This window comes from Oncorhynchus nerka, linkage group LG17 (genome assembly GCF_034236695.1).
Source record: "Oncorhynchus nerka isolate Pitt River linkage group LG17, Oner_Uvic_2.0, whole genome shotgun sequence".
NCBI classification, from domain to species: domain Eukaryota; kingdom Metazoa; phylum Chordata; class Actinopteri; order Salmoniformes; family Salmonidae; genus Oncorhynchus; species Oncorhynchus nerka.
The window spans coordinates 40,354,949-40,379,383 of record NC_088412.1 but is presented as its reverse complement, the minus strand read 5'-3'; the positions used below and the strand labels follow the sequence as shown (position 1 = coordinate 40,379,383).

Here is a 24,435-nt window from a genome sequence, read left to right as displayed (position 1 = left end):
GTGTGTGTGTGTGTGTGTGTGTGTGTGTGTGTGTGTGTGTGTGTGTGTGTGTGTGTGTGCGTGTGTGTGTGTGCGTGAATACAGACACAGCAGTGACAGCAACATTTGCGGTTGAAATATTTTGTCCATTTTTGTGTGTGTGGCTGTGATTCAATCTGATCTCGGGTTATAGGAATTGCGGCTTTTAAAGGCAATTTCCAATTGAGCCGACATATGCAACATTTACTGTGATTACGATCTCCGCAAAAGCAAGAACATTGCCTTCAAAAGCTGAAACTCCTATAACCTGGGATTGAATCCTGGCCTCTGTGTGTGTGTGTGTGTGTGTGTGTGTGTGTGTGTGTGTGTGTGTGTCTGTGTGTGTGTGTGTGTGTGTGTGTGTGTGTGTGTGTGTGTGTGTGTGTGTGTGTGTGTGTGTGTGTGTGTGTGTGTGTGTGTGTGTGTGTAAACATGTTACGTGTGTGTATTCAATCCAAGCATGTACAAAAGGATCAATGGAAATATTATTCTCTCCAAAAAAAACATCTTCGGACCAATCAGATTAGATTAGTGATGATGATGTAATATCACCTCCATAGTTCCCATGACAGCCAGAGTGCGGCGGTGCCATTGCGTCAGCGTGAAGCCTAATCTGGTGCCTAAAACTGGCCGGTGCGTCCTGCCGATTAATCCCTGACAAGATCAGAGGCCAAAGGGTCGTGTGCCATTGCTTCCCAAATGGCACACTATTCCCTTTATTGTGCACTACTACACACACACACACACACACACACACACACACACACACACACACGAAACACAAGTGGTTTGCAGGGCACTCACTGCCAGGGGAAATCAGCGCTCAGACTCATTAAGATGCCCTCTCTCTCTTAGTTTGTACAATACCAAAAAGACAAAACTTTGTAATTTCATCCCATAGTGTGAATGTGTGCAAAGGTGTGTTTTCAACCATGTGTTTGTGTTAAAGTGTTTACATACCCTCATGAAGGGAAAACATCCAGTGTATTTGTGTGTGTGCCTGTGTCTATGAGTGAGTGTCTGTTTTTGCCTCTGTGTGCGTGCATCATGCGTATGTGCATAGCTGTATGTAAGTTTCTAGGTGCATGTGCCTGTGCATGTATAGCTGTGTGTGTACCTGTGTTGCAGAGCATGTTGTCTGAATTGGAAGGTCACATCACTGCTATTGGTGGGTCAATAAGAGTTAATTAACACCATATCAGACTTGAGGCTATCCACTTGGTCATCCGGTCACTGACACAATAAAACCTGTCTTTTAGAGAGGGCTTGACACACACACACACACGCACACACACACACACACACACACACACACACACACACACACACACACACACACACACACACACACACACACACACACACACACACACACACACACACACACACAGGCACAGACAGACACACTGACTCAGGGCTAGATTAAATCTGAAATGTGGAAGATCCGAGTTATAGCGTGATAAAAGAAAATTCTCATCCTACAGAAACACACTCTCTTGTTAATCGTGAGCAGCACAAATGTGTGCATAAATATGTTTGTTCTTCATGATGCCATAGGGCTCTGGTCAAAAGTAGTGCTGTATGTAGGGAATAAGGTGTCATCTGGGACACAGTCAGAGAGTGGGTCGGTCATTTCTTAGACCACTTCGTCTTTAATTGCTGTACTTCTGTTCTGTACCGGTTCTCCTTGCCTGCGGCTCAGTATGGGAGGAGAGAAGAACGAGGCGAGGGAGGGATGGAGGGATGGAGGGAGGGGCATGTCGCAACGCTAAAAGCCTTCCCTCTCCTCTCACATTCCCTCTGGAGGAGTGACCTCTCTTTTGATGTGGAGGAGTGAGTCATCTTTTCTTCTTCTCCTTCTCTTCACTTCTTTCTCTCTCTCCCTCTCTCGCTCGCTCCCCCCTCTTCTGACCACACTGTAAGGGCTGTGGATACTGAACTGCTAAATTGGGTTCGTAGAATTGGACATGCTAACCTCCAAAAACATTTCTGTGAGGTTGCACAGAGGTAACAGTGGCTTAGCTGTGGGTGTATGTATGTATCTGCAAGAATGAAATGATATTGGCTTACTGTATGGTGTTAATATCGTCACATGCTTTTCCCCCCATCTCTCTCTCCCTCACTCACTCACGCTCTCACACATACACACATTGAGGATTTTCACATGCCCATCAGCTAAACTACACTGATAATTGCTTGAGTCCAACATGCTACTGTAGAAAAACAAGACAAGCTATAGTGAATGCAATCTCTCCCACACTCACACACAAGAACACACCATCCCACACACACGCACCTTAATGAAAACACAGACACCATACACACTACTACATGGTAGTGGGAGGAGAATGAGAGATTCAGATTGACTCCACTCAGTGCTGTGTTCCCATGGGGACAGAGGTGACATAACGCCTAACAGAACACAACCAAACCCGATGACAAACACCGAAACAAAACCACTTGAACACTGTGTGCGTCTGAAATGGCACCGTATCCCGAACTCAGTACTTTGTTGAAGCACCTTTGGCAGAGATTACAGCCTTGAGTCTTCTTGGGTATGACACTGCAAGCCTGGCACACCTGTATTTGGGGAGTTTCCCTCATTCTTCTCTGCAGATCTTCTTAACTTCTTGAGGGCCAGTGGCAGTATTCGGTATTTCGGATGACTGACGTGCCCAAAGTAAACTGCCTGTTACTCAGGCCCAGAAGCCTGGATATAGGATATGCATATAATTGGTAGTATTGGATAGAAAACACTCTGAAGTTTCTAAAACTGTTAAAATAATGTCTGTGAGTATAACAGAACTGGTATGGCAGGCAAAAACGGAGAATCCATCTGGAATTCTTTTTTTTTTAGGTGTCTGCCCATCCAAATATTTGTTTATCGGAAAATCAAAGGAATACCTCCCCGGTTGCAGTTCCTAGGGCTTCCACTAGATGTCAACAGTCTTTAGAAAGAGTTTCAGGCTTTTTTTTTTTTAAATGAGCTAGAATTTGTAGTTTTTCGAGGTGGCTCCCATTTTGACTGTAGTATTGTGGTGCGCTTGGATGAGGGTGCACACTTCGTTATTTATCTCTGTTAATGAACATACTATTCTCCGTCTTAATTTTATAGTTTACTTACATATTAGGGTACCTGAGGAGTGATTAGAAACGTTGTTTGACTTGTTTGGACTTGCATTTTGAACGAGGGAAACAGGTGGATTACTGAATCAAGTGCGCCAAATAAACTGACTTTTTTGGGATATAAAGAAGGACTTTATCGAACAAAGCGACCATTTGATGTGTAGCTGGGACCCTTGGGATTGTAAACAGAGGAAGATCTACAGAGGTAAGTGATTTATTTTATTGCTATTTCTGATTTTTGTGACACCTGTGCTGGTTTGGAAAATGTTTTTGTGTGTGGGGCGCTGTCCTCAGATAATCGCATGGTATGATTTTACCGTAAAGCTTTTTTGAAATCTGACAAAGCGGCTGGATAACAAGAAGTTAAGCTTTTAAATGATGTAGGACACTTGTATTTTCATGAATGTTTAATATTACGATTTTGGCGCTCCGATTTCACCGGATGTTGTTGAATTTGATCCCGCTAACATGATTTCCGCACTAAGTTAAGTTCTGTCAGGTTGGATGGGGAGCGTCGCTGCACAGCTATTTTCAGGTCTCTCTAGAGATGTTCGATCGGATTCAAGTCCGAGCTCTGGCTGGGCCACTCAAGGACATTCAGAGACTTGTCCCGAAGCCACTCCTGCGTTGTCTTGGCTGTGTGCTTGGGGTTATTGTCCTGTTGGAAGGTGAACCTTCACACCAGTCTAAGGTCCTGAACGCTATGGAGAAGATTTTCATCAAGGATCTCTCTGTACTTTGCTCTGTTCATCTTTCCCTCGATCCGGACTAGTCTCCCAGTTCCTGCCACGGAAAAACATCCCCACAGCATGATGCTGCCACCACCATACTTCACCATAGGGATGATGCCAGGTTTCCTCCAGATGTGACGCTTGCATTCAGGCCCTAAAGTTCAATCTTGGTTTCATCAGACCAGATAATTTTGTTTCTCATGGTCTGAGAGACTTTAGATGCCGTTTAGCAAACTCCAAACAGGCTGTCATGTGCCTTTTACTGAGGTGTGGCTTCTGTCTGGCCACTCTACCATAAAGGCCTGATTGGTGGAGTGCTGCAGATATGGTTGTCCTTCTGGAAGGTTCTCCCATCTTCACAGAGGTACTCTGGAGCTCTATCAGAGTGACCATGGGGTTCTTGGCCACCTCACTGACCAAGGCCCTTCTCCCCTGATTGCTCCGTTTGGCCAGGCTGCCAGCTCTAGGAAGAGTATTGGTGGTCCCAAACTTATTTCATTTAAGAATGATGGAGGCAACTGTGTTCTTGGGGACCTTTAACACTGCAGAAATGTTTTTTTGCTCTGACATACACTGTCAACTGTGGGACCTTATACAGACAGGTGTGTGCCTTTCCAAATCATGTCCATTCAATTGAAATTACCACAGGTGGACTCCAATCAAGTTGTAGAAACATCTCAAGGATGATCAATGGAAACAGGATGTATCTGAGCTCAATTTCGAGTCTTATAGCAAAGGGTCTGAATATTTATGGAAATAAGGTATTTCTGTTTTTTAATTAGCAAACATTTCTAAAAACCAGTTTTCTCTTTGTCATTATGGGGTATTGTGTTTAGATTGATGAGGAAATTATTTAGTCCATCTTAGAATACGGCTGTAATGTAACAAAAGGTGGAAAAAAGTCAAGGGGTCTGAATCATTTCTGAATGCACTGTATCTGCAGGTAGGTGAGTGACAGAGACTGTTGAGGGAAGCTGACCCTGTCTTGTCCTTGTCTGTGTTGTCCATTAATCTATATTCATGTATTCCTTTGGGCTGATTTGCTTATGGAATCCAAGTAGAGCACATCACTCATACAGTAATGAAAGCCTCCTCTGCCTCCATCCCGGGAGAAATATTAAATTACACCAACAGACCAATTCAATTACCAGAAGTGCTGACGGGGGCCTGCGGGCCACACACGCACACACCTTCACACAGTCACATAAGCCTATACACACACACACACTAGAGGTCGACCGATTATGATTTTTCAACGCCGATACCGATACCTATTATTGGAGGACCAAAAAAGCCGATACCGATTAATCGGACGATTTTTTTGCATTTTTTATTTGTAATATTGACAATTACAACAATACTGAATGAACACATCTTTTATCTTAATATAATACATCAATAAATTCAATTTATCCTAAAATGAATAATGAAACATGTTCAATTTGGTTTAAATAATGCAAAAACAAAGTGTTGGAAAAGAAAGTAGAAGTGCAATATGTGCTATGCATGAAAGCTAACGTTTAAGTTCCTTGCTCAGAACAAAAGAACATATGAAAGCTGGTGGTTCCTTTTAACATGAGTCTTCAATATTCCCAGGTAAGAAGGTTTAGGTTGTAGTTATTATTGGAATTATAGGACTATTTCCCTCTATCCCATTTGTATTTCATTAACCTTTGACTATTGGATGTTCTTACAGGCACTTTAGTATTGCCAGTGTAACAGTATAGCTTCCGTCCCTCTCCTCGCTCCTCCCTGGGCTCGAACCAGGAACACAACAACAACAGCCACACTGGAAGCAGCGTTACCCATGCAGAGCAAGGGAAACAACCACAGGCTCAGAGCGAGTGACGTTTGAAATGCTATTAGCGCGTGCTAACTAGCCAGCCATTTCACTTTGGTTACACCATCATGAATCTAATATAATTAAAGGGACATTCATGGAAAAAGTCAATATCTACAAATTCATTCATTCATTCATTTTTTTAGGTTTCCATCCAATTGGGAACAGATTTTCATGCAAATATAAAAAATCCAACAGGAGATTTCCATCAAATTGATTTGTTGTGGATAAAAGTGCGGGTAGGCTAGCATACATGGTGAGATTATAATGGACAAAAGAGTGTGATTATTTATATTTGTCAAACGGAAGCCAAGCTTCAATCAACATGTCACCAGAATAAGACCCTCAATATTTCATCACCGTGCACGTTCAGCACCCTGTGAAGTTCATCATAACTTATTTAATCTGTTGCCTATATCCATGCTTTCTTGAGTTGTAGTGGGAGGACCACAAAACATATCATCGCGTGACACCAAGTTTACTTCGATATGATAGTTATTAGAGTTATTAGATCAATAATTGCACATAAAGGAGTTTTCACCACCATTTCTCTCGCATAATACATTTTACAGACACAAAAAGATCCCACCTTGCCTAGCGTATTTTGTTTTGTCAGCATTTGGAAAGTTTACCAACAAATTAGCTTTTTCCATCAGGCCCGTCGTGATTATTATTATTAATATATATATTTTTTTTACATGTACTTTCCTGCATAAAAAGGTTGGATGGAAACCTGGTTAATTTAAAAGATAGAAAACCATGATCTTTTCATCTTACAAATAGATCAAATTCAAATATAATGGACATGATGTCTCTGGAGAGTGGGTTGATGAATGGTGACCTATCCACATCTGGCACGTTTGCCCAAACAAGGCCTCTCTCCTGGTGTAAAGCCATCCACAAGCACCCTGCCATAGAGCATAGAACATCTGTGTCCTGTTTGGACCATCTCACTTTGTTTGGTGATGTTTTAGGGGGTCCACGTGAACACTCTGGGTGCAAACCATATGGCACCCTAATTCTCTATATAGTCCACCACTTTTGACCTACACACACCTTTACATAAACACACACCAGACAAACAGACACACACCTTAGAAATGGGGGGGGCACAGGCTGTCGCACACACAGACACACACAGAGACAGCGCCTCTGTTTTTTAGGAATGAATAGGTGTTGTGTCTGTTTAGCATAATGAAGGGCTCCCTGTCAGCTCACAGAACTATGCATTATTCATACATTATTATTCATCAGTCTATCAAATCGAGACAGACACCTGCAACTCAGAGGCAGTCGAGCAAACACACACTTTAGAAGTAGGGGTCACAAGTGGGGGCTGTCGCAAACACACCTTAGAAGTGGGGGCCACAAGTGGGGGCTGTCACACACACACCTTAGAAGTGGGGGTCACAAGTGGGGACTGTCGCACACACACACCTTAGAAATAGGGGCCTAGGCTGTCACACAAACACCCGAAGGCCCGTTTAGGAGTATATAATATTACTGTATTTCAGATAAAAATGTATTAAGTAGATTGAACAGTGTGGAAAACAGTGTGATGGTCTCCATTTGTGAACCTGCTGCTTCATCAAAGACACACTCACAGAAGTGTGAAGAGAGCCTTACACTGTAGCAGGGACTGGCAAATGCACAGATGAAAGGAATATACACAGTAGTGAAAAGAGATGGTAGAGGAGAAAGAGACAGTAGTAGAGAGTGGACAGACACACAACAGTATAAAGAGACAATAGTCTACAGAGACACAGTTTAAAGGGATACATACACAGTAGTGTACATATACACTGTGGTTGAGAAACAAATAGTACTGTAAATACACACACCAACGGAGAGAGAAGTAGATGACATTTTATGAGAAAGAGACACAGTTGTCTACATAGGAACATAGTATAGAGACACACATATATAAAGACAGAATAGTATAAAGATAGTAATAGTATAAAGACAGAATAGTGAAGAGAAACACACTAGCCTGAACAGGGAGACAGTACTCGAGACACACTGTAGCGTAGACACTTAACTGGCTGAAGTACTCCTCACTGCTACTAGATGGAAGTGTTGCATCAAGAATGAAACCAATGGCAATAGTGCTGAAGTCAATGGATGCAATACCCTTTCAAAGAAAATCTAGAGGGTATTTAGGGGATATTTGGAGAGCCAGAGGGGGGGAATACCGCTAAACTACCACTAGATTGCGCAATTTCCAAACATAATTCAGGGTAATTTATATATGTTGGGACAGCTGTTTCGACACCAATGAGATATCAAGTATTTAGTATGTCCCGCCTTGTGGATTACAACTGCAACCTGTCTTCCGCTGGGAGCCCTCTGGTACGCTCACCCTGAGGGCATCTGAAGATTGCCAGGACCATCCAGAAGTAGGCGGGTACCAGTGTCATCAGGGTGCTGAAGCAAAGACTTGTGAGGACAAAGGCTGAGAAGGATGCAACTGTGGCCTGCAATTCAGGGCGTTCCTGCGTATGGGCATTCCTGCATCTGCAGCAGGAGCCCCTATTTATACTTCTATTGGTCAAGTTTTAAGCTAGGACAGGCGGGAGGCGGGGTCACTCCAGTACAGTATGTGGCGTTAATGCACAATAAAGTTGGATGCCAGCTGCCGAAAAAACCCACTGAAGAAGAGGAGGGGCCAACAATCGTAACTAGCTAGCCGTACACCAGTAGACAACGTCCTTCGACCCCGCCTGTCGGCCATCATTTTCACGCAAGTACACACACGCAGACAGAAATCAGTAGCATGGGCAGCCACATTTAGCAACATTAATTGGACTAAATTGTTTTTTTGGTGTATCAAACAGAGTATATATAGCCTTGTTGAATAGTTGATGTTTAAATGTTGAAGTTAAAAGGGTGCTGGACTAGAAGAGGCAGTGCACCTGTTGTCTTTGTGCTGACTCCGTTGTTCTAAATCAGTTGCTGTTTTGTAAACTGTTGCTTACATTAACTTGCTTGACCATCCTGCAGGTGCTATAACTGTTGCTTACATGTAATATTTGCTTTGTGGACCTCACGGGACAGATGTTGCTCTATGGTTTTGTGATGAAATAAATGTACAGTATGTGTAGTTGAATTTATTCCGCCACTGTGTGACTGTTGTCTTTTTGTTGTCACTGCCTTATTGTATAATCACAGTGGCGTATGAACTAATGGGTTATAGAGAAACCAACATAATTATCACAACATAAGATTGTAATATGGCTTTTTTACTGCCTTGGCTTGCTCAGTGATTTTAACCCACGCACCGCTACTGTGTGCGAATTGCTAAGACTAGGAATCATGTGACAGGCTTAAGTCACGATGTCTCCTATGCTGTGAGTCTTGGCTTCTCACCAGCAGAAATAATATTTAGAGGATGATACTGCATGGTTTTCACTGATATCATAAACAACTTTATTACTTAAAAAGCACGTATGGGCCCTTTTTTTATACATGAACTTATATCATGTTATGTTTTGTTATGTGGTAGATCTTCTACCAGCTCAAAATGGCTAAGGGCTCTATTCAATCTGGATAACGGAAATTCACCTCCAAAGCCCAAATTACATTTAAAGTCAATGTTCATGGTAAAACATTGCATGTCTATCTTTACATATCAATTTCGCTTCGCTTCAGAGATGCGTATTGAATAGAGCCCAAATAAATCACTCTTTCCATTGTAAGATGATACTTACAGCTGTTTAAATACTTATGACAAGCCTATGACACACATCCAGTGGAGGCTGGTGGTAGGAGCTATAGAAGGATGGGCTAATTATAATGGCTGGAAGGAATAAATGGAACGATCAAACACATCCATTTATTCCATTCCAGCCACTGCACACATCATAATGTAATGTACCTGTATGCCTTAAAGTATTACCACAACTTTAAATTACAACTTTTCCATCCTGTGTAGCTAAAGGTATGTTTTGTGTTTTCATTTAGAATTGAGATTTGAGATTTGTTATCCGTCATCATGCTGAAACGTGTAGAAATAGGATATTAAATTACATTAGCCATATACAGCTCAGATTCTGGAGGCTCACCTGGCAATGGTGTAATGTTGGAAACTGTGTAAACGGTTTCTGTTCAGTGTATATATACAGTACCAGTCAAAAGTTTGGACACAGCTACTCATTCAAGGGTTTTTCTTTATTTCTACTATTTTCTACATTGTAGAATAATAGTGAAGACATCAAAACAATGAAATAACACATATGGAATCATGTATTAACCAAAAAGTGTGAAACAAATCTAAATATATTTGAGATTCTTCAAAGTAGCCATCCTTTCCCTTGATGACAGCTTTGCACACTCTTCGCATTCTCTCAATCAGCTCAACATTAATGATCCCACATTTGTTTAAACGCCACACCCCTGTGGCACATCCTGTGATCTCAAGAGACCAACAGATGAGTGAACATGAACAAATCATCCCACACCCATGCTAATTATAACACCCAGCATATCCCAAGACATAACAATTACTATAATGGATCTATCTTTAGGAACAACAGGTACCTTTAAAACGATGTTGGGACAGGTGGCTCGGAACAAGTTTAAGACTTCATTGTGCTCTGGGCTTCCTGGCTAAATGAGGCAGGAATGGCATGACGTGTTTGCTGACATGGCATTCCAATGCTGAGGGAGACTGTCAATCGGTTGAGCTGGAGTGAGCACAGAATACAAAGTTAATGTCCGTAAGCTGACGTTTTCATTAATTGTTTCTGTATATGATGCTATGTCTATGCCATGTTTATCTTCTTGTTGGGATTTCTAAACACAGTTAATTTTCTGTATGTAAAGCACATTTCTGTGAACAACAGGCAAAATGTATTTAATACACGTATGGTTAAGTATGGTTAAAATAACTAAATTCACGCTGTATGGAATACACAAATATGCATTGTAAATACCAAAGGGAAGAGCAACTGCGAACTTGTCGATGCGTCTGATATTGAGGCTGTTTCCATGGTTATCTGTAGTAGGCCCCTCAGGCAGGTTGACATTGTACATCTGCCCCTAGCCAGAGACCTCTAAGTGGGGCACCTTCCTCTCCAGCGCCTGCTCCAGATGGAAGTTTGGGATGTGGTCAAAGCTCTGGTACTGCACCCCTGGCTGCTGCTGATACTGCCACTCCACTATGTTGCTGGCCACTTCCACATTCCTGCTGAATGTCTCTTTGTCCCTGGCCTTCCTCAGCATCTCCTGGATCGCGGTGACTGCGTTGAGAACATCCTTGCTAAGGCCCTCGATCGTGAGCGTAGCTTCCTCGCTGGAAGAATTGTATTCTATCCTCACAGTCACTCCCATGGTACTATGCATGTCGTGGATGCGCTTGAGTCAGACAAGTTTAGGATGGAGTCATCATTGATGCTGTTGCTGACTTGCTCCTTCAGGATCAGGTCCTTGATCCAACACCTGTCTTGGTCCACTCTGGCCTGAGAGCCACCGCAGATGTGGAAGAAAGCTGGATCTACTTCCTGGCCCTCAATGACAAAATCCTCATCCTTTTGTGGCACGTCACCTTTACCCCAGGTGAACAATGCTGTACCAATATTGGACACAGTACATTATTTAGATGAAATCTTAGGGTATTAGTCAATGAGAGCTAGTACTACGGTTAACTTTGTTTGGGTCTATGTGGCAGTAAATGTTAGGGGGTAAAGAAAGGCCCACATGGTCAAATATAATGCTGCTCCACAGTGCACTGGGGGATAGCATTATACCATGTGCTGGTCTTTCCTTTCTTTACCAACATAATAAGGTAGCATTTACATTTAATTTTTCCCCAGATGCTCCCCTTCTCTTGAGTGTCAACGCATGTGCCCTCCTTCTTCACCATAGATTTGTGGAACTCTGTGAGCATGGCAGGCTGGAAGATGACCATCCTGACCAGCTGAAGTGTGTTTTGGGACCCACCACCTCCACAACAGCATCCAACATGTCGTCAGCCACCTGGCCCGCCTGTACATTGCCCTGACCCTCAATGAGAGAACAGGATATTTGCCACACCTAGCAAGTGTGGATATGAAGTTCAACAACATGCAACATTTATATTATATTGCTGCAAGTAATTGCCCAGCAATGAGACAATAAAGATTTTCTGAATCTGAATGTGCTTGTTAGCTTTTACTGTCTAGTGGAGGGCAAAGATTTAAAAAACAAAGCAAACAGCTAGTATTTAAGTGGGCCAAGTCCCGTTCCTTAAATCTTATGGATTCTCACTGTTGCAAAATTCCATTAACTTTCCACAAGTTCCCAGGTTTTCCCCAAAATCCCGGTTGGAAGATTCCCAGAATCAGAGAGGAATAAGAAGGAAATCCAGACAACTCTAACCAGGATACTCTAACCAGAAAACGTTTGACCTCTGTCATTGCCAACAAAGGGTATATAACAAAGTATTGAGATAAACTTTTGTTATTGACCAAATACTTATTTTCCACCATAATCTGCAAATATATTCATTAAAAATCCTATAATGTGATTTTCTGGATTTTTTTCTTCTCATTTTGTCTGTCATAGTTGAAGTGTACCTATGATGAAAATTACAGGCCTCTCTCATCTTTTTAAGTGGAAGAACTTGCACAATTGGTGGCTGACTAAATACTTTTTTGCCCCACTGTATCCTCCATGCAAATGAATGTTGAAAAAATAGATATTTAAAAGTTAATTGCTTACAAGTTTGCATGTCCAAAAGGTATCCATTTTGTGGATCGACCCAGGTCCCTTATGTAAACGGCTTGACTTTTTCTCCCTCCTAACTAGCAGTGTTATTAAAAGAAGGGATGCACGATATATCAGTGAACACATCGGAATCGGCCGATATTAGTTAAAAATTCCAACATCGGTATCGGCCTGATGTCTACTTTAACAATGATGTCAAAGCTGACGTGCATACCTATATAACGTACAGCTTTACCTAAGGATTGGGGATCAATGAAATGGGGTATCAGTCTACTCAATACCCAATATATTTTTCCCCAACATCCTCCTCAGAGTTATCAGACTCCAAAATATCCACGCGGTATTGTTTTTCCTCTGGAATAGTGTTCAATTCATATAGATTGACAATAAATGTGGCTCAATTCACAGTTGTTTCAGAGTCCTGCAATAAGAGCTATGATGGTAATGTTCTCTGGGTGTCACTGAGTAGACTGATACCCCATGTCAATGATCTACAATCCATAGGTAAAGCTGTACAGTGAAATAAGTATGCCCCCAATGCAATCCTAAAGTATAATACATCCAGTGTTCAACAGAGTTCAACAGATTTTTGTCAAATGAACAAATGATTGTCCTTTGTTGATTTTATATAACAATATTCCAACCTTGCTTAGCATGATCTATTCAATTAGCATGATCTATTCAATTATGGACCGCAAAGTCCACTATTGTGGATAATCCTTATTGTGGCTAGCTTCACATATATGGGTCCGACCACCATTAATCAAATAAGTGTCTTATAAATTAGGGTTATTTTAAATGATGACACTTAGCTACATAGTTAGCTAGCTAACTATAGCTACTAAAACAGATTGTGTTGTTTTGCTATGTTTTGGGGGAAGAACATTGTTGGCATCCATGAGCTAGCAAGCTTTTTTTTAATGACCAGCACTGTAGGTGCACGAGACAACTTTACCAGCATCATAGCATACACTGAGGCAAAAAAGTATTTAGTCAGCCACCAATTGTGCAAGTTCTCCCACTTAAAAAGATGAGAGAGGCCTGTAATTTTCATCATAGGTACACTTCAATTATGACAGACAAAATGAGGGAAAAAAATCCAGAAAATCACATTGTAGGATTTTTAATTAATTAATTTGCAAATTATGGTGGAAAATAAGTATTTGGTCAATAACAAAAGTTTACTTACTCCTGGTTGGAGGTTCCAGATTCCTGCCTATTCCCCCTGATTCCGGGAATTTTCTAACCAGGTTTTCTGGAAAACAAGGATATTTGGGAAAGTTACCCCATTTTTGCAACTACCTGGGACAGAAATCACCCACATCTGTATTATAGAACGAGCTCCCTAAGTAACAATGAGATGACAATTCTGCATGATATAGACAATGACGTGTGGATCTAATGACGACCCATGACTGCATGGAACTCTATGGAACTCTGCTTGGAACAACGTCTATTTGCGCCCCTACTGGATGGAAATTACAAATGTAATGGCTGTGCTCAATGCAATGGTACTTATAAATGTAGATCCTTCAAATACCCACAAACAGGGAAATCGATCCCAATCAAAGGTGTTATTACGTGCTCCACTAAGGCAGTTATTTATCTTATAACTTGTCCTTGTGGTAAAAATGATGTAGGTAAAACAAAGCGTGAATTAAAAGTACGTATCTCAGAGCATCGTAGCACCATTAGGTGTAAAAACTTTACTTATCCAGTTGCGGCCCACTTCTTGGAGGCAGGCCACTTGATTTCGTCTCTGCGTTATATTGGCATCGAACATGTCACACTCCCTAGGAGAAGGGGTGACCTTGATAATTTATTGTTAAAACGAGAGGCTGATCTTTAACTTAAAGACCCTTGCGCCCTTCGGTCTCAACGTAGACTTTGATCTGAAGCCATTCTTGTGATTATTGTGACTTTGCCATTGTAATTGTTTGTAAGCTTGTGTAGTCAAATTAATCTATGATCGTATGCTATTCATTTGTATGCTGTTGTTTGTATGACATTTTAATATTTGTATGCTGTTGTTTGTATGACATTTTAATATTTGATAATTAACCAATGATATTAGGCCACTCTTGGCCATGATTACAGACACCTGTGTCTTTTGACACTACATAAACGAGTCCTCCCGCAGTGTTTGTGATTATACCCTGATGAAGACAGCTTGGCTGTCGAAACGTTGGTAATTAAATGTTTGCATCTGAGCTCCTAGAGTGTGCGGCTCCCTTTTATTTTCAAGTTTTCTACTCCGCTAGCCAGCACCTCGTCTAAATAGGTGTGCGTTTCTTTTTTCTAGATCATTGCATGGAACTCTATACCACATCAAATAACTCATGATTTAAAAACAAATAAAAATACACCTTATGGAACAGCGGGGACTGTGAAGCAACACAAACATAGACACATGCATACAAACACACGATAACATATGCGCTATACACACATGTAAACATGGATTTTGTGTTATACATATATGGTAGTAGAGGCCTGAGGGCACACACTATGTTCTTAATATATGTTATGAATGTATTGTAATGTTTTTTAAATGTATAACTGCCTTAATTTTGCTGGACCCCAAGAAGTGTATGGGGATCCATAATATATACAAATACAAGTAATTGCCAAAATAAAGGAAATGCCAACATAAAGTGATTTAATAGGGCGTTGGGTCACCACGAGCCGGAACAGATTCAACGATGCATACATTCTACAAGTGTCTGAACTCTACTGGGTGGATGAGACGTCATTCTTCCACGAGAAATTCCATTCTTTGGTGTTTTGTTGATGGTGCCACTTGTTGATGGTGCCACTCAGGTGCCACTCCAGAATCTCCCATAAGTGTTCAACTTGGTTAAGATCTAGGGACTGAGACAGCCATGGCATATGGTTTACATCGTTTTCATGCTCATCAAACCATTCAGGCACTCGTGCCCTGTGGATGGGGGTATTGTCATCCTATGGGGGCATAACTATGGTAGCCAGAAAAATGGCCTGCCCAGCATTTTTATACATGACCCTAAGCAGGAACCACAACTGTGTAGAAACAGCAGCTTTCAATATACTTGTTTCCCTCATGTACTCAAGTGTTTCCATTGTTTTGGCCCTTACCTGTATTTTTATCTAACATGTTGCACCTTCCTGAATAAATTCCTCAAGAACAAGGAGATTTTCCTGGTGCTCGGGAGGTCCCTAAGGTTCTACATTTGTCAGGACGTTATGTGCTTAAGTCATTAAAATTACTAGCAAATATATTGTTTATTTTCTAGAAACCTATCATTGATGAATTCAGCTGATAAGTTATCTAGCTAGTGGGAGTTAGTTATCTAGCTAGCTAAGCACTTCCCCAGGAGTTTCAACCTAGCTAGCTAGCTAGCTACCTACCTACTGGCATTTTTATTATCTTTACAGATAATATAAAAAATATTCATTTTCCCGGCGCGTCTAGAGCTGGATAATATAGCAAGCCAGTTGATAGTACATTAGCTAGGATTAATGCAATATGTGACAGTAGCTATATGGGCGAAGTTAGATGAATGAGTGAGATGACAAGAAATTTCATCACATCAGAAAAAGGTTTATAGCTAAACTGGAATTACTGAGTCTACCATTGCAGATATCCACTGGCAAATCTTTAAATAAAATCACATTGAAATAGCATTAGGCTGAATTAGCTAGTTAGCTTTCTTACCTGAGAAGAAACTACTTGCTGGGAGTCTGCCATGTTGCAATGTGGCTACTGACTAGCAGGGTTGCCAGGTCTAGCTAAAAATGTATAGCCCAATGAGCACTCTAAACCTGCCCAAAAGGCCTGAAAACTAGACTCTTTTTTTTGCACAGCAAGAGAATAGTTAGTTACTACATTTATACAATAAACCATTTTCCCGTAATGTTATTGAGCAAATAAAGAAGGAATATCGACGTAAATCGTAACTACGTTGGAAGCAAAATTTGGGTTTCATCAAAATAATAATTATTGCGAACTATGACATGACTAATTTGAATATGACGCAAGAGAAAAGTTCATTCACCCTCATTAAACTCGCCAGATCATTGTCCATCAATGGATGTCGATTTAACTCGTTTGACTGTTATGATTAAGCAATAAGGCACGAGGGGGTATGGTATATGGCCAATATGCCATGACTAAGGCCTGCTATTATGCATGACACAACGTGGAGTACCTGGACACAGCAGTTAGCCATGGTATATTGGCCATATACCACAAACCCCCACGATGACTTATTGCTATTATAAACTGGTTACCAACGTCAGAAGATTTTTTTTGTCATATCCATTCAATATGGTCTGATATACCATGGCTTTCTGCCAATCAGCACTCAGGACTCGAACTCATTTCTAATTGTAAATATATCCCATTTGTGCATGTGCACCTATGTATAAAAAGCCGTTATATTGCAGAAGTCCGCTAGGAACTTTTGTCTCGTGTAGTAGGTCTGTGTGTGTATTATGTGTTATTATTTAGATAGCTAGTCAATAAATTATTAAACCAATTTGTGTAGTACTAATAATGAGCAAGGCTGGGGTTTTTGCAGATCCAAGAAGGTTACGACTGGTCAGAATGATGATTTGATAAGTGGTAATGATTAATAAGATGACTGTTTATCATTTAAATAGGTAAAGACCTTATAGAGTTTAATTCGGGAGATGGTAACTCTCTAAACAATTTCTTCTGTGGTGCCCCAAATCCTAATGGGTTAATTGTTACATTATTCATTTAATCGGATAACAATTAAACATAGTTAGTGGATTAAACAAATAACAGTCAACAGATTAATGAAAGTAAAGGAACGACATATGCAATCTCCATAGAGAAACATTGGCAGTAGGATGGCCTTACTGAAGAGCTCAGTGACTTTCAATGTGGCACCGTCATAGGATGCCACCTTCCCAACAAGTCAGTTCGTCAAATTTCTGCCATGCTAGAGCTGCCCCGGTCAACTGTAAGTGCTGTTATTGTGAAATGGAAAGTCTAGGAGAAACAACGGCTCAGCCACGAAATGGTAGGCCACACAAGCTAACAGAATGGGACTGCCGAGTGCTGAAGCGCGTAGAACATAGAAATAGTCTGTCCTCGGTTGCAACTCTCACTACCGAGTTCCAAACTGCCTCTGGAAGCAACGTCAGCAGAATAATTGTTTGTCAGGAGCTTCATGAAATGGGTTTCCATGGCCGAGCAGCCTAAGATCACCATGCGCAATGCAAAGCGTCAGCTGGAGTGGTGTAAAGCTCAACGCCATTGGACTCTGGAACAGTGGAAACGCGTTCTCTGGAGTGATGAATCATGCTTCACCATCTGGCAGTCCAATGGATGATTCTGCACTTGACAGATGCCAGGAGAACGCTACCTACCCTAAGGCATAGTGGCAACTGTAAAGTTTGATGGAGGAGGAATAATGGTCTGGGGCTGTTTTTCATGATTCAGGCAAGGCCCCTTAGTTCCAGTGAAAGGAAATCTTACAGCATACAATGACATTCTAGACGATTCTGTGTTTCCAACTTTGTCGCAACGGTTTGGGGAAGGCCCTTTCCTGTTTCAGCATGACAATGACCCTGTGAATAAAGTGAGGCCCATATAGAAATGGTTTGTTGAGATCAGTGTAGAAGAACTTGACTGGCCTACACAGAGCCCTGACTTCAACCCCACAGAACACCTTTGGGATGAATTGGAAGGCCGACTGCAAGCCAGGCCTAATTGCCCAACATCATTGCCCAACCTCACTAATGCTCTTGTGGCTGAATGGAAGCAAGTCCCTGCAGCAATGTTTCAATATCTAGTGGAAAGCCTTCCTAGAAGAGTGGAGGCAGTTAGAGCAGCAAAGGAGGACCAACTCCATATTAATGCCCATGATTTTGGATTGAGATGTTCGGCAAGCAGGTGTCCTCATACTTTTAGTTATGTAGTGTAGATGTAGGTAGCCTATAGCCCTACATCTTATTTCAGATAGTCTACAGTACATGTAAACTAAACCACTCATCAGCTTGCTTAGATCAAATTAACAGATTAATTTATTCAACATGCATAATTTGGCGATTTCAAGGTAAGAAGTGCTAGTGTTTCCCATTAGCCTGCTGGAATAGGCTACAGAGGTTGGGGTCATAATTTCAAACACTGAATTAAATATTAATAATATGTACAGTACCAGTCAAAAGTTTGGACGCACCTACACATTCAAGGGTTTTTCTTTATTTTGACTATTTTCTAAAAGTGACGACATCAAAACGATGAAATAACACATATGGAATCATGTAGTAACCAAAAAAAGTGTTTTAGATTCTTCAAAGTAGCCACTTTTTGCCTTGATGGTGGCTTTGCACACTCTTGGCATTCTCTCAACCAGCTTCACCTGGAATTGTTGGCTGCTTTTCCTTCACTCTGCGGTCCAACTCATCCCAAAGCATCTCAATTGGGTTGAGGTCAGGTGATTGTGGAGGCCAAGTCATCTGATGCAGCACTCCATCATACTCCTTCTTGATCAAATAGCCCTTACACATCCTGGAGGTGTGTTGGGTCATTGTCCTGTTGAAAAACAAATGATAGTCCCACTATGCACAAACCAGATGGGATGGCGTATCACTGCAGAATGCTGTGGTAGCCATGCTGGTTAAGTGTGCCTTGAATTCTAAATAAATCACTGACAGTGTCACCAGCAAAACACCCCCACACCATCACACCTACTCCTTCATGCTTCACGGTGGGAACCACACATGTAGAGATCATTCATTCACCTACTCTGCCTCTCACAAAGACACGGCAGCTGGAACCAAAAAGTAAACATTTGTACTCATCAGACCAAAGGACAGATTCCCACCAGTCTCATGTCCATTGCTCATGTTTCTTGGCCCAAGCAAGTCTCTTCTTATTATTGGTGTCCTTTAGTAGTGGATTCTCTGCAGTAATTTGACAATGAAGGCCTGATTCACAAAGTCTCTGAACAGTTGATGTTGAGATGTCTGTTACTTGAAGTCAGCCCAACAGTGTTGTTAACTCCAATGAACTTATCCTCTGCAGCAGAGGTAACTAACCAGAATAGAAAGAGGAGTGGGAGGCCCCGGTGCAAAACTGAGCAAGAGGACAAGTACATTAGAGTGTCTAGTTTGAGAAACAGACACCTCACAAGTCATCAACTGGCAGCTTCATCAAATAGTACCTGCAAAACACCAGTCTCCACGTCAACAGTGAAGAGGCGACTCCAGGATGCTGACCTTCTAGACAGAGTTCCTCTGTCCAGTGTCTATGTTCTTTAACCCATCTTAGTCTTTTATTTTTATTGGCCAGTCTGAGATATGTATTTTTCATTGCAACTCAACTCGGGTTCGTGCCGTGGGGGAGGTCTTCGTGGGCTATACTCGGCCTTGTCTCAGGGTAGTAAGTTGGTGGTTGAAGATATCCCTCTAGTGGTGTGGGGGCTGTGCCTTGGAAAAGTGGATGGGGTTATGTCCTGCCTGTTTGGCCCTGTCCGGGGGCATCGTCGGACAGGGCCACAGTGTCTCCCGACCCCTCCTGTCCCAGCCTCCGGTATTTATGCTGCAATAGTTTATGTGTCGGGGGGCTAGGGTCAGTCTGTAACATCTGAAGTACTTCTCATGTCTTATCCGGTGTCCTGAGTGAGTTTTTTTATGATCCCTCTAATTTTCTCTCTCTCTCTCTTTCTCCCTCTCTTCTCTCGGAGGACCTGAGCCCTAGGACCATGCCTCAGGATTACCTGGCCTGATGACTCCTTGCTGTCCCCAGTCCACCTGGTCGTGATGCTGCTCCAGTTTGAACTGTTCTGCCTGCGGCTATGGAAGCCTGGACTGTTCACTGGACATGCCACCTTGTCCCGGAACTGCTGTTTTGGACTCTCTCTCTACCACACCTGCTGTCTCCAACTTTGAATGATCGGCTATGAAAAGACAACTGACATTTACTCTTGAGGTGCTGACCCGTTGCACCCTCTACAACCACTGTGATTATTATTATCTGACCCTGCTGGTCATCTATGAACATTTGAACATCTTGGCCATGTTCTGTTATAATCTCCACCTGGCACAGCCAGAAGAGCACTGGCCACAACTCAGAGCCTGGTTCCTCTCTAGGTTTCTTCCTAGATTTTTCCTAGCCACCGTGCTTCTACAATTGCATTGCTTGCTGTTTGGGGTTTTAGGCTGGGTTTCTGTACAGCACTTTGTGACATAGGCTGATGTAAAAAGGGCTTTATAAATCAATTTGATTGATTGATTGATAGAATGCCAGCATCTCAGAGTCGCCTCTTCGCTGTTGACGTTGATACTGGTGTTTTACGGGTACTGTTTAATGAAGCTGCCAGGCATCTGTTTCTCAAACTTATCCAAAAATATATGGGGGATTGGAAATTATGCAGACAATTACATTGATTGAAGCTACAATATATCTGCAGTATTAAAGCTGATCTTCCCACTAAACATTTTATTAATAATAATAAAAATAGAAAATTAAGACAAAAATATATGAACTAAATTCAGTGGACTGTCACTAATTGAAGACAGAATGGCTTCTATTTGCTGGGTCATATTGTGTTTAACCTCTGGCACAGTGGCGCTGTATGTTGGTGAACTGTCACGGTGAAATGGGCAACAGGCTGTGGATGGGGCAAGTTTCCACAAATGTGGCGTGGGAGCCACCAGTAAGGAAGATGTCTGATGCAAACAACTTTTCCACTCTGGTCTGGAACTCCCACTTCCTCCTGTGGCCCACAACACACTCGGTCTCCATGGTGATGGCAAAACTACTTCTGTTCTGGGATGAACTGATGACATCTGCTCCATATCCTGGCTCATGGCAGACATTGAACATGTCCTTCAGCTTGCTATCGAAGACAATTTATTTTGCACACACTCGTCAATAGAATCTCCTGGCTCGCACTGAGAAGATTGTGATTCTGAGCTGCTTCTCTCAGGCCCATACAGTGAGTCCTGGTCCTGGTCTTGACTCGTCTCACTCTATCTCTCAATCAGCTCCTCCATGATCTGTGGCTTGGTCATACTGTATACAGACGGTCATGAGCGCAGTCTAGCTCCAGCTCTGTAGTGATGGTCCCAGTGGACCTCTTCTCCACCTCAGCACAAGGACAATCTGGCACCTAACCATTCTTTCCTGTTGCTAGAAAAAAAAGCCAGTTGTACAAAGATCATGATGAGGCTACTGCTCCAGTATATTCTTCAAGAATCACCGTATATTGTCCATTTTCTTTCCAAATTTCTATCCCCTCAAAAATGACAGAAGTTGGCTTGAATTGAAAAACAGCTTAGAAATAACATGGGTTTCCATGTAGCTACCTCCTCTGACTCCTGCCCAGTCTCCACTGTCTCCTCCAGGATGAAAACCTTTTCAGTGATGATGATCAAATCAAATTTTATTGGTCACATACACGTGATTAGCAGATGTTATTACGGGAGTAGCGAAATTATTGTGTATTTAGCTCCGACAGTGCAGTAATATCTAACAAGTAATATCTAACAAATTACACAACATATACCCAATACACACAAATCTAAGTAGGCATAAATTAAGACTATATACATATGGATGAGAGATGTCAGTGCAGAACGGACAAAGATACAGAAGAATAGTACAGAAAAAACTGTATATACAGTTGAAGTCGGAAGTTGACATACACCTTAGCCAAATACATTTACACTCAGTTTTTCACAATTCCTGACATTTAATCCTAGTAAAAATTCCATGTCTTAGGTCAGTTAGGATCACCACTTTATTTTAAGAATGTGAAATGTCAGAATATTTATTTAAGCTTTTATTCCTTTTATCACATTCCCAGTGGGCCAGAAGTTTACATACACTCAATTAATATTTGGTAGCATTGGCTTTATATCGTTTAACTTGGGTTAAACGTTTCGTGTAGCCTTCCACAAGCTTCCCACAATAACTTGGGTGAATTTTGACCCATTCCTCCTGACAGAGCTGGTGTAACTGAGCCATGTTTGTAGGCCTCCTTGCTCGCACACGCTTTTTCAGTTCTGTCCACAACATTTCTATGGGATTGTGGTCAGGGCTTTGTGATGGCCACACCAATACCTTGACTTTGTTATCCTTAAGCCATTTTGCCACAACTTTGGAAGTATGCTTGAGGTCATTGTCCATTTGGAAGATCCATTTGCGACCAAGCTTTAACTTCCTGACGGATTTCTTGAGATGTTGCTTCAATATATCCACATAATTTTAGTTCCTCATGATGCCATCTATTTTGTGATATGCACCAGTCCCTCCTGCAGCAAAGCACCCCCCCACAACATGATACTGCCACCCCTGTGCTTCACGGTTGGGATGGTATTCTTCGGCTTGCAAGCCTCCCCCTTTTTCCTCCAAACATAATGATGGTCATTATGGCCAAACAGTTCTATTTTTATTTCTCAGACCAGAGGACATTTCTCCAAAAAGTACGATCTTCAAATCAAATTTTATTTGTCACATACACATGGTGAGCAGATGTTAATGCGAGTGTAGCAAAATGCTTGTGCTTCTAGTTCCGCCAATGCAGTAATAACCAACGAGTAATCTACGCTAACAATTCCACAACTACTACCTTACACACAGTAAAGAACTGATCATTCTGACCAGTCGTACACACAAGTGTAAAGGGATAAAGAATATGTACATAAAGATATATGAATGAGTGATGGTACAGAACGGCATAGGCAAGATGCAGTAGATGGTATAGAGTACAATATATACATATGAGATGAGTAATGTAAGGTATGTAAACATAATGTGGCATAGTTTAAAGTGGCTAGTGATACATGTATTACATAAAGATGGCAAGATGCAGTAGATGATATAGAGTACAGTATATACATATACATATGAGATGAGTAATGTAGGGTATGTAAACATTATATTAAGTGGCATTGTTTAAAGTGGCTAGTGATACATTTTTTACATCAATTTCCCTTATTAAAGTGGCTGGAGTTGAGTCAGTATGTTGGCAGCAGCCACTCAATGTTAGTGGTGGCTGTTTAACAGTCTGATGGCCTTGAGATAGAAGCTGTTTTTCAGTCTCTCTGCCCCTGCTTTGATGCACCTGTATTGACCTCGCCTTCTGGATGATAGCGGGGTGAACAGGCAGTGGCTCGGGTGGTTGTTGTCCTTGATGATCTTTATGGCCTTCCTGTGACATCGGGTGGTGTAGGTGTCCTGGAGGGCAGGTAGTTTGCCCCCGGTGATGCGTTGTGCAGATCTCACTACCCTCTGGAGAGCCTTACGGTTGTGGGCGGAGCAGTTGCCGTACCAGGTGGTGATACAGCCCGGATGCTCTCGATTGTGCATCTGTAGAAGTTTGTGAGTGCTTTTGGTGACAAGCCAAATTTCTTCAGCCTCCTGAGGTTGAGGAGGCGCTGCTGTGCCTTCTTCACAAAGCTATCTGTGTGGGTGGACCAATTCAGTTTGTCCGTGATGTGTATGCCGAGGAACTTAAAACTTACTACCCTCTCCACTAATGTCCCGTCAATGTGGATAGGGGGGTGCTCCCTCTGCTGTTTCCTGAAGTCCACGTTGAGTGTGAGGTTGTTTTCCTGACACCACACTCTGAGGGCCCTCACCTCCTCCCTGTAGGCCGTCTCGTCTTTGTTGGTAATCAAGCCTACCACTGTAGTGTCTTCCGCAAACTTGATGATTGAGTTGGAGGCGTACATGGCCACGCAGTCGTGGGTGAACAGGGAGTACAGGAGAGGGCTCAGAACGCACCCTTGTGGGGCACTAGTGTTGAGGATCAGCGGGGCTCACCACCTGGGTACGGCCCGTCAGGAAGTCCAGTACCCAGTTGCACAGGGTGGGGTCGAGACCCAGGGTTTTGAGGGTACTATGGTGTTAAATGCTGAGCTGTAGTCGATGAACAGCATTCTCACATAGGTATCCTCTTGTCCAGATGAGTTAGGGCAGTGTGCAGTGTGGTTGCGATTGCGTCGTCTGTGGACCTAAATACCATGATGTCTTCAACGCACCGGTCCAGTTAGTTCCCG

General features: G+C 42.1%; 1 pseudogene; it reads right to left on the bottom strand.

Annotated features, from left to right (window-relative positions):
- Positions 1-5,019: 5,019 nt before the first annotated feature.
- LOC115145242 (protein mono-ADP-ribosyltransferase PARP14-like) lies at positions 5,020-16,144 on the bottom strand (annotated as a pseudogene).
- Positions 16,145-24,435: the final 8,291 nt, after the last annotated feature.